The following is a 12,142-nucleotide window of genomic DNA, read 5'->3' as shown; positions in this document are numbered from 1 at the left end:
TATTGTTTCTTATGCAGTTGGTTGCATGTGGCCAAGTCAGTGGCAAGTGAATGTGGCATGTAAAATCAAATACAAGAGTAAATTGATTCAAGTACAAGTTATTGAATTTAGTTTCTTAATAAAACTACATGAGTTAAATGAATAAACGATTTTGATTTAAACAGTTTAATCTAGCCTGAAAACTATTTGAAACTCAATTAAATTTTGCCGCAGTTAACTTTTTTCAGATTTGGCAACTTTTGTTGCAGCTTTCAAAGAATTCAAGGCCCTAAAACAAAAATGTTAAACGGAATGTCAAAGATTTTTTCAACTAGGTTGGAAAATTGGGCTGAAAATCTGTCCTATAGTTAAGCTACAAACTTGGCTAGGCTCAGATAACCCAACCATACCCTTTCTTTTTTCAATATGAAGCTGCCAGTGGAAACATTAATACAGAATTAACATTAATCTTTTGTCTTACAACTTTTTAATTCTCTAGAGAAATGGTCAGAAAAATATTATTACTTTTATAAATTTTGAATAAAAGGATATAAAATATGAGTAAAGACGTTTTGTCTAACTTCTCATAACTTTCTAATTTAGATCTAAAGTTATATAGAAGTTTTTTTAATACATCTTTAAAGAACTTTTAAATAGAAGAGGGCAAAAAAAGACGTTAAAAGTAAGTTATGAAATCAAGTAAATCAAGTTTCAATTAATAACAAAAGCATCATCTTTTCCACTCCAAATTTCTTTAAGGTTTGCTTTAGCCTTGCGTTCTTGTAAACGAATTTTATACACTACAAATTTCAAGGTATAAATTAGAAGGGAGCTGCAGAGTATAGAAAAATTGGCTAGCAGACTTTTTTTTCCCTATTATATGTGTGGGAAAAATAGTTACTATATCCATTTTTTCGTCCACAATGGCCAAAAACAAGGCCTTAAAACAATCCTCCATCTGTCCTCCTCTCTTTTTTTATGCTCTGCTACCACCTGCCACCCCCGCTCCCACCTAAGCCTCCTTTCTGCCCGTTCCCCAACCTTCGTCGAGCTGGATAGTTGGTTAGTTTTTTCTAATTCTTTTTTGTTTTCTGTGTTCACGAGGCCGACAAGCAATGGCCATGGCAAACATTTGTTGGCACATGTTCAAAAATACAAGCTAGGAGCCCTAGCCCTTTCTCTACCTCTTCTCCCTCTCATTGATATAACTTCTATCTCTCTATTTCTCATTTCTTTCTCTGTATCTCTACTGTGTGTGAGTGTGTGTGTGTGTATTATTTCTATATGCATTTATTTTTTTATTTTTTTTTGTCTTTTTGCCGTTGGCACTTACGATTGCCAAAAACTTTGCCAAACGCTTCGAAACGTCGACTGCAACACTTAAAATGCATTTTACTTTTGGCCCAAAAGTCCTTAGGACCATCTCTTCCTCTTCCCTTGTTCTGGTCTGCGTCTAATTCGATTAAAATGTTGTAAATTATTGCACTCACATGGGGTGCAAGTGTGTGTGTAAGTGTGTGTGTGTCTGTGTGTGAGGGAGAAGCATTCTTCTGTTGGCCATATTACATAATGCTTTATTGAATTTGCAATTCCCCTCCTCCCTCTTCCCACAAGCCCTCTCCTTGTTGAAGTGGTGGCAGGAAATGTGTTTTCAATGAACGTTTTGTGTGCGTTTTTCGGTCATAAATCTCTGGGCAAATGCCTTGAGTTGAAATTGAATTGCAATTCCTTGACATTGCCAAAAAAGAAAACGAAGAAGAAGCGTTCCAGCATACTAAAATTTCTCCAAAAATAAATGCGTATACGCCCTGTAGTACCTACCCCGACCCAACCAGGCGGCGTCGGGAAGGCATGCATAATGGTTTCCATTCATTTAGTCATTTACGCATTCAAAGTATGACAGGACTAAAGAGGCAGAGACAGTATGGTATCCAGGATGGGGCATGCCACATGGGGAATATCAATGTGCAATCAAATGTGGTAATTTAATTTATTGTTTATTTGCCATAAATCGAAGCAAGTCCAAGTAGTAGATGGAGAACAACAAGTAAGATGGAGCGAGGAAAGATGAGGGATTTTGGGTGGGGCCCGGAGCTTCGGTAGAAGGGCAGAGGCAACATCTGCCTGCAGGCAAGTAAATAAATAATTTGTGTCTCTGCAAATTGAAATTAATGTTTATGCCTCCAGTTCCTTCTGATTTCCTTCTGTTTGTTTGTTTGCTTCCCTGCTCGTCCCCTACAAATCCTTCACCACCATCGACTTCTGCTTGCTATCTTCCTTCTGCCTTTGCCTTCTAATTTCTTATCCTGAAATCACTCACCTAAGAAACACCGCCCAGTTTCACTTTGAGAGCGTGAGAAGTCTTCTTTGCCTGGTTCTTTTTAGTTCCTGAAATCAAATTCAACCGAATATTAGTAGCAGAAATCGTTAGTTGATTTTTTGTCTGGATTGTACAACTTAATTAAAACCATATAAATAAATCAATTTTAATTTAAAATCAATCAAAAGAGGCGCGAAAGCGCAGTAAAAAAAAATACACAAATGGGCCAAAAAGCGTAACCAATTGACATGTAAATTAAATTTTCTCGAAACACTTAAAACTCGATTCGATTATGCATATTTCATTAAACACAATGTGCAAAATGAATGAAAAATGGCCAGAACACATACACACACACACACACACACGGACACACACATCTGCATACATAAATCATTTAATTGTTTCTAGATTTTTGCACCTGCCCAATTTTCACATACAAGGAAAAAAGTTTATGTGGGTGTTAAAGAGGGAAGTGTGCAGTGTGGAGAAAGGAGGGGAGTGACTGAGGTCACAATGTGTGTGTATAATTGTATGCGTGGACAATATTTATTATTTATGGTCCTTCGGACAGGAGCTCGTTGTAACTTTTAATTGTAATTTAAAATGCAGTTTCAAGTACGTCTCTTTTTGTTTGAGTTTCGTTTTAAATTAATGACTTCTGATTTGTGTTTCGTTTTTCTGTTCGTTTTTCCTTTTTGCATTTACGCAATGTTAACTTAAAGCTCAGTTAGTGACTTATGCCCCATTTTCACGCCCTTTCCCTCTTCTCGCACTTCTCTCTTTCCGTTTCTCTAGCGAAAACAATTGAACTAATTTCCCACTAGACTCACGAAATGTAACTAGCAAAGGGCAAAAGGGCTTTTCGTATCTAAATTGCAAACAAATCAATTGCAGGAAAAGCCTGAAATTACATTGTCTGCATATGTGCGTGTATGTGTGTGGGTGTGTGTGTGTGCGTATGACTCTGTGTGCCATTAAATATGCAATAAATGTTTTTCGGACTGCAAAGTGCAAATGAATTTGGTTTACATACACATTTTGCGTTGCCTTGACACTGCTTCTCCTTTTCTGCCTCTCGCATTCTCCCCATCTTCCTCACTCTGTCTCTGTCTCATTTGAAATTCTAATTGCATTGGCCGTGTCTCTGAATTTCAATTTGTGGATAATAAACTGTCAATAAATTAAATTTTCCTCTATTGTTGTTAAGCTGATTTTAGACTGAAAGCCCACCTCCTATCTACCTGTATGCAACACATTTTCTAGGCTAAAAACTTTGTGAGGCTCAAATGTCACGCATTTCCGTATGCGGTTCCATGGCTTAATGGCCGCAGGATCTGGTATCCCCACCGCCACCACCCCCGCCTTGACACCAAATCCCTATCCCAGTCTCAAAGTTGACAGTTTTGATGGGCGGGCAGCAAGTGTTTGGTTATTAGCACGAAATCATGGCGTGTTGCATGCATCCAGGCGTGTAAGTATGACAGCCCAGACAAACGCCTTTAGGGAACAGAAGAGAGAAAGAGAATACAAAGACAAAGACGAGAGGGGCGGTAGTGGTTGGTGGCGGTGCCACGCCCATGCTTTTGATGGCTATAAATCAGCTTCCGTTTCCTTTTTGCCTTGGCGCATACCAAAATGCTGGAAATCAACATTTAATCAATGACGATGATGACGATGATTTTGTTGTCGTAGTTAAACCATGCGTAAGAAGCATTGAAATTTTCTTTGGTAGACACGCCCACCTAAAGGCTCCCTCATTATTTATAATCACTCACATCCGGAGGCAGTTCCTCCAGTAAAGAGTGCCTGCTCATTCACCCCTCTTATGCTTCACTTATGCTTCAACAGAATGAAAGCAAGCAAATAGGCAGAAAAAGCAAATAACTGAAAGTTAACTTTGATTTTAAGATAAAACTTTTATTCTTCACAAGAGAAAAGCAGAAAAGTTTTTATAAAGCTATCGCTACATATCGCAAAAATATGTTATAAGTTCCGATTTTGATTTGTTGAATTAAAGAAACAATGAGTTTTTGTGTAGCATCAACTAAGAGAACTTGTTAAGACAAATTGAAAAGTATTTTTAATAAAATCAAGTTATTTAGCTTTAATTAACAACTAAAAATGTTATAAGGAAACCCATTAGCCTAGAAATTAAAAAAAGTATAGCATACTTAATGGAGCATATATGCTTTCAACTGTCTTTGAATCAATTGTATTTATTGTGTTAGTACCTATTAGTATTGACTTCGTAAGCCTTTATTCTTTTTGATATTTCAATATTTCACTACAGTTAATGTTAATTGGAATCTTATGTTTCGCTCGTGTAGGAAAATATAACAGAAAATAAATTATATCTATAGTCTACTCTTTACACACACATGCTTACTAGAGTGTACTGAAATTAAATCTCGACGTCAAGATATACACATTTTTGGTAAGGTTAATATCGGTACGCAACATTTCCTTTGCTGAAACCTGAAAGAGCAATCTTTTATTCTGCTTTCGTAACCAGAAAAGAAACCCCAAAATGAAATCTTTATTGCCTACTTTTGTGGACTGTCGACAGAAAAAAGGGAACCTTTTTTTGCAACAAGAAAAAAGGAAAGAAAAAAGGAAATACATGCGGTTTGTTTAGCCTTCTTACTTTGATTTTGTTTAACTTGAGTCCCAAAATGGGCAAATAGCCTTTAGGGTTCTTTAATTTGCCTGTTGTGCCAACGAATCTCACGGTTAATGATGCGACCCAAGACCAGATCAGCAGAGCACAGAAAGATGTCAAAGAGGAATGTTCTGGCTCATTACAAAACAGAAAAAAGTTATCTTTCAAAGGGAGATAAAACTGATTTAGGAGTAGGGAGTGAGTGTGAACGAGCTGTCGCCAACAAACGGCGCCAGAACTTTATGCAATTATCATAATAACAATGAAGGCGCTCAGCTTACAGCTCACACAGCTCTCAGCGTCTCGTTCAAAGTAAATTGTAGAAAGCAAAGCAAAGCAAAGTGAAATGAGAATGTTGCACAAACTTTTCGAGTGCATAATTTCTACAGTTTGTTTTTTGTAGTCACACACACACACACACATATAATGAAATAATTGCTAAAGGAGGGGTAGAGTGAGAGAAGTGATGAAGAAAAAGAGAGTGCGAAAAGCCAAAAGATTGCCAAGAATTTTCATATTTTTGCTTGAAAAGCAAACTTTTTACTTCGTACATAATTTAATAAGTAATCTGGTTGTGCACAGGCTCCTTCCATTGCAATTTATGCGCCTTGCAGAGTATTCAATTTTCACACACACCCAAATATACATACACTTGCAGAGAAAGCGAGAGAGAGAGAGAGAGATATGTTGAGACAGAAATAGTTAAAGTTTGCTTGTAGTAAATTCTTTTGGCTTAGCTTAGCTTAATTGTGAGCATAAACTTGGGCTTATTGGCAGGCCAAAGATAAATTTCGAGCCTTGTAATTGAGACCGACCCTGAAGCAGAAAGAATCGCAAAGACCATTTGCAGCTAATAAATTGCAACACACTCGTAACCCTCCTTCTCGTTACCCCCCCTTTAGTATTCACTTTTTACATATGTATGTATTACATGTGTAATTTGTGCTGAGAATGTAACGAAATTAGAAGTTTTACAGGCTCAAAGTATACATACATATATATAAATGAAATGGCTAGAATAAAGAGAAAAATTTATTTCAAAAAAAGATAACCTCGAGGTGTGTATACCCTTTCAATAACATGGTTGTTATATGTATGTATATTACATCATTTAAACTTTCTTCTAATCTCTCTTTTACAATTAAACCCAGTAGGGAAATTATTTACTTTGATTCAATGAGGTAATCAAACCTTAAGAAGTTTTTTGTCAATCAGTTAGTAGTCACACATATGTATGTCTATCTCGCCCTATAAAGCATTGAATATTTTTAATAGGATAACAGAAATAGTCATTCTTATAAAGTTCCTTTTTTCACTTTAATATTCCCATTCTCCCATTTCAAGTGCAGGGTATTAACATTACAAAAAAAAAAAGGAAAAATAAATAAGTATAAGAAACTTTTTTGCAAATCTCTGGAAAAGGAAATGAACTGCATGGAGCAGGAAGAGATGCATGCCACCAGGCGAACCTACACGTCCTTCCTCACTCACTCTTTTTGCTGCAACTTTCACCCACACATTGAAGACAGATAGCAAGTTGAATCTCTGGGCAGATTAACTTGTAGCAGAGAACACAAACATCGTCGTCGTCGTCTTCATGGCTCGCTGAATGCCGCACAAAATGCAGTTGAAGAAATTGAAAAAGTTGTCTCCCCCCCTTCTGCGCTTACTCTCGCTCTCTCTCTCCCTTTTCCTGTCTGTGTGCAAAAGGAAAATTGCTGCATGCACACATCAACGCCCTTGGCCACGCCTTTCTGCAGCTGCCCCTCACACATATACATACACGCTGGCAACATGTGTTGCTTGACGCCCTCCGCTAGCTGGGCATGAACTGGAATGGAATGGAATGGATATCCTTTTGCCTTAAATTACACAACTTGACTGCTATAAAATTCAAATTAACTCTCTCGCTTGGCAGAGGCCAACAGTGTGTGCAAATGAACGTGATGGAGGGAGGCGTAAGAGGGGTGAGAGCAGGCTTACTCTAATATGAAAAACGAAAACAAATCTTAATTAAAAATTATTGTTGACATTTTGGCACAGCCTCGCAGTAGCAGCTCTTCCCCCTCCCCCCTCCTCATCATCCCTTTTCTCTTCTCTGAAGTTGTGCAGTTTTTTATGCACTCGGTATGTCGGGTTTTTATACATTTTTTTTATAGCCAGTGTGTGTGTGTGGGTGTAAATTTGAGTGTGTACATATGCGTAATTCGCATGAGTAGGCGACTAACGAGCCAAAGTCTCGGTACTCGGGTCTCGGGTGTGGCAATTAATACAAGTAAAATCCAACTTCAACAAGTGTTTAAATGTTTAAAAAACAAAATGAAATAATTTATACCTTCTCCCTTAAGACGCACCCCTTTTTTGTAAAGGGAGTGTGTTGAACAAGAACATTTAGCAAACATTTTGCTTGTATATGGTTTTTCTTTCTTTTTAAATGAAATAAGACTTAACTTTAACCCAATTAACAAATCTAATTAATAGACTTACTAACACTAGAGAAAAGCAAGCAGGTCTAAAATTACCTAATACCTAATTTGGGTTATTTACCAACACTTAAATGAATGAAAATCAGGGTGAATAACAAGCTTAAACCTCAATTTGTGTCTAATACGTTGAAGTAATTATAAAGGTTAAAGCCAAATAAATGAACAGTAATAGAACTCTAACTAACAGTGTTAATAGAGAAAGAGTATGAGCAATTGGTAAGACTTATGTAATCCTTAAATGCTTTCCTATATCTTAAATAATAACTCTGCAATGAAAATCTCCTACGAATTGAAAGTTATTAGAGCTAACGAAAGTTAGATAATGGAATTTACTTAAACAACAAATTGGACTCCGTTTTTAAGAGCTCACCAAGTAGTTTTGCTTCTGCAGCACTTCAAAAGTAAGTGCATATAGTCTCATTTATTTTTGACAGTCGCAGCAATTAGTGAATATCTATTACTTTATCTGTACCTTTTCGAATGACTTTACAAAAGTTTTTACGCTTTTGAAGTAATTTCAAAAAGTTGAGCATGAAAAAGTGAAGCAAAATTATCTTTTGCAGGTGACAAAGACATTTTCACTTTGCTTTCGCAATTCGCAATGCGGTGAACCACTTTTGCCGCAGTTAAGTGACTCTGACTCATATTTCTTTGGCCTTAATCAGCTACTTGAAATGCTTTTCGTACTCTCGTGCAACTTGTACACACACACAGAAACATACTCGCATTGCAGAAACACACACAAATTGCCCAAGTTTTTGTGGACATAACAACAGCAAGTAAGAAAATTAAAAGCATACTTTTCGGCGACTTTGCTGCAAGCAACCGCACGACAATGCAATAAAAGTAAACTTACTTGTCGAGCGCAAACAATTGAGCAACTCATTGAAGAAGAAAATCAAAATGCAGTGATAAAAACCAATTGAAAATGCAGAAGACAGTAAAACATAGAGGAAGAGAGAGAGGGAGATAGATAGATAGCGACAGAAACAAAGGAGAAGTAGAAAACTTTTGCCCAGAGAAACATGTTTGTCTCTTGTATATTGAATGTTTATTTGCATGCGACAAGTAGAAGAAGAAGCGTGTGTGTGTATTTAGAGAGTGTGTGTGTGTGTGTGTGTGTGTGTGCCACTGGTGGAAAACTTTTGCCAGGAGGTTAAAAACGGAAAACGGGTCGTTGTTGTCGGCAACAAGGGGTTAAACGCGTTCTTAATATCACATAAAAAAAGAAAGTAAAGTGGGAAGGAAGCAGGGAAAAAGCTAGAAAGAAGAGTAACAAAGTTAAACCAAAAACTTTTAGCTGCAACAAAAGTTTGGAGTTGGTTCACTAACAGAGCGAGAGAGAGAGAGAGTTCGTGAGAGAGTGGGTTGGAGGGAGACCAACTTTAAATTTCAAAATGGCCGTTCCCACAATTGACTTTAAGTAAACTTTAATAGAAATTTAATAAAGAAATCAAATTTCTTTGCCACGGTGAATTGTTGTAGCAGGGAGGCAGGGCCGAGCAAGGGAAACACATTTACCTTGGGGGAAAACAACGACTTGGGGGAGAAGTGCTCCCTTCCCGGCCTGCAAGTTATGGCCTAAAAGGCACTTATTCTAATGCCTGGCCATAAAATATGCATTTTGTGTAGGTGAATTTCATTAAAATTACATGGAAAAATCAAAGAAAATGCGGGCGGTAAATGCAAATCAAAGGAAAACAAAAAAATGCCTAACAAGCCAAGGCAATAACTAGAAGCAGTTTAGTGAAATTTATAAGGCAGTTTTTGAAAGGTTTCCACCACCATCGGCTAGACAGTGGGCAGGCCAATAACCATTTATGCATATTTTATATATTCTTGTTCAGCATCGACTTGCTACAATTTATGGCTAACTCATCTGTTCTTTATGTCTCAGTTTTTCTGATTGATTTTCTCTTTCTAATTCAATTAATTAACTTTTGCCTACAAAATATGTTAAAGTTGAGAAGTACTTGAGTTCAAAATCATTCAAGACTTTTTGTTTTGTTTATCTGGAAATTCTTTTGATATTCATTATCTATTAGCCATTTTCGTTTGAAACTTTGGAGTTCCTTTGTCGAGTTTAATCCATTCATACATAATGCATTTCCTAGTAAAATACTAGGGCTACTTAAACCATATCTTCCTCTTAAGAATACACTTGCCCATAGACATTTAATTTAATTCATTCGAAAGTTAAATCTTTTGCCATATAATGACTAAGTGGACGGGGGACTGAGGATAAGGCACGTTGCAGGCTCATCAAATTAGTGAGAAACATGTTTTAGAACAACCAAGCAAACAAATGAAACATTAAAACCGAAATTACTATACAAAATAAAAAGAAAACGAGAGGCAAACTGAGATTGGTTTGGCGGTGAAGAGAGGATGAAGTTGCGGAGAGGGAATGGGAGCGGACTACGGAGGTTTCAAGTGTCTGGCCACGCACACGCAATTCCAGTAATTAGCTCGTTGAATGTGCTAAAGTTTTATTTATATTTAATTCGTTTTGTTTTGGTTTTTTGGTTTTTAGTGCGAATTTCCTAGCTAATTAAAACTAATTGTGAAATAAATGTGAAATTTTCGTATATATATGAAGAGGTATATATGTGTTTACCTGAAATATAACCATAGGAAACTATGGTTTGAAATCATCATCATCATCTGCAATAAAAGAGAGAGAGAGATGGAGATAAACATAAATATTAATAATTCCAAAATGCATTTGCATAACCAATTCTCGGTATAATAATAATTTTTATTTTTTTCAAACATCGACCATATGACTTTTGGGTTGAGTTTCGGTTATTCTAGGGGGTTGAGGGCATATTTTTTTTGTGTGGCTTTTTGTCTGTTGCCTGCTGCCTCGAGGCAGCTGGCTCGACCTTCAGTTCAGTTCAGTTTTGTTCGGTTCGTAGTGTGTGAGAAAATGTGCACCTTTTGCTAAGAAGTTTTTTCTTTGCAACGAGGCACGCAAAGGGAACGAGGTTAAGGAAAAATAGGCACAAGGCGAAAACGGAAAATGCCAAGGCGAAAAAAATGGTGAAAGCAAAAAAAAAAAAAATAAGGAACTTAAAGACGCCAAAGGAAAAAAATAGTTTTCCCTGGTTCGATTTAGCATTATTTAGAGCTTCGGTTTTGGGGGGTAAATAAATAAATATAAATGCATTTTTGTTGCATATTTTACATAACAATTGGCAATGGCTTCAGCATCAGCATCAGAGCCGTTTCTACATATCCCTAAGGGGGATCCTTCTGGCACAATTGATTTAAATGTTTGCGCACATGTTCAGAACGACGACAAAAAAATATATATATACGTATGGTTGGAATTGCAAAGAATTTCATGTAATATTATGCAAAATGGTAACCAGAAGGCGACAATGCGGATGTGGATGCAGATGCAGATGCAATTGTCGCAACATGACTCCCAAAAATTCCCGATCCAATCGCATTTCGCCCCCCTCCGCGCCACATAGTCACGGCGACGGCGTCAACAACATTTTTCCAACTCAATTACCAGGCAGAATCCAGCCAGCCAGCCAGCCAGCCAGTCAGCGAACGAGCGCTGCAGAACGTGTGCGGCATTTGAAAAAAGGCAAATCTCAAGCGGCAAAAGTTGCACAATATTGACAAGGGGCAGAGGGATTTTGATGTCAGAGATCCCCTCCAACCACCATCGCCATTCTCTTCACTCCCAATCTCTTGAGTAAGCTAAGGCACGTGCTGGTTGTCTGCTAAGGTAGCTTTCGTTTCTTATTTGCCTGCCACAAATAGAGAGAATGAGATGGCGATGAAAATGCGGACTAAGCCACACGAGTTGTAGATGCAGATGAAGAACAAAAAAGCAAACAACACCTTGCACTAATAAATAAACACACAGGAACGAGCTGCAGCAAAAGGTAAAGCTGAGCTAATCACTCATATAAATAAAATTCACCCCAAAAACCAAACAACAAAAGCACCAGCCATTGCCAACCTGTCATGCAGCTGCAATTCATCTGCCTTCCACCTTTTCCCCCATCTTCTCCTCATCATCTGGTTGCTGGTGCTGTTTGGCATATGTAAATTATGCCAGTGCCAAGTCAGGCACTTAACTCGAATGTGTCTGCCAGTCAGTCAGTGAGTCAGTCACTCAGTTAGTCAGTCGGCAGCCTTATATCCTTTTGCATCGTTTGCATCCTTTACATCCTGCTGCTGATTACAAAAGTCAACTCATACGGCCCTCTCTCTCGATGTGTTTTTCTGTTTGCTACTTGCAGTCGAGTGAGCAAATACTTTATTAACACAATTTTTCAGTCCTCATACTCTCCTCTCCTTTCCGTTTCTCGCTTTGGCTTTTTCGAGTTTTTGGCCACAATTTACAGTGGACTAAAACTTATTGAAGTTTTGAAGTCATCAACTGAATAGTTTGATGGGCCTAGGGCTGAAATCTAATGAGCAGAAGACATCATCTAAGCCTTTTTGGGGACGAGGTTGGGTTAAAAAAACTTTCTCTAACAATCCTATAAAAAATTGTAATCTACTTGAGATGCAAGAACGAAGTTTCGCTTATTACATTTAATTTAATTTGTTTATTTTTTCCCTTCTACTTGAGAACAATCCCTAATATTGTTTGAGTTTCCTTTACTGCATTTGAAGAGTTTAATAAAACTTAATAACCATTTCTAATTTGTACAATAAGCAAATGCAACA

The 12,142-nt window shown here is 37.4% G+C and overlaps 1 long non-coding RNA gene across 2 annotated transcripts in view; it reads right to left on the bottom strand.

Moving 5' to 3' along the window:
- The window catches only part of LOC137578255 (uncharacterized), a 52,067-nt gene that overhangs the window by 6,754 nt on the left and 33,171 nt on the right, over window positions 1–12,142 (bottom strand). For both annotated transcript variants that reach the window (XR_011032568.1, XR_011032567.1), the window contains exons 3-4: window positions 10,065–10,111; window positions 2,300–2,367 (exon numbers count right to left, since the gene is read on the bottom strand). This is a non-coding gene — a long non-coding RNA (uncharacterized lncRNA). The remainder of the gene's footprint in view (window positions 1–2,299; window positions 2,368–10,064; window positions 10,112–12,142) is intronic.

Source organism: Drosophila tropicalis, unplaced genomic scaffold, assembly GCF_018151085.1.
Source record: "Drosophila tropicalis isolate 14030-0801.00 unplaced genomic scaffold, ASM1815108v1 contig_593, whole genome shotgun sequence".
Lineage (NCBI taxonomy): Eukaryota > Metazoa > Arthropoda > Insecta > Diptera > Drosophilidae > Drosophila > Drosophila tropicalis.
The sequence above is the reverse complement of the archived record's forward strand: the minus strand, read 5'-3'. Positions and strand labels throughout refer to the sequence as shown.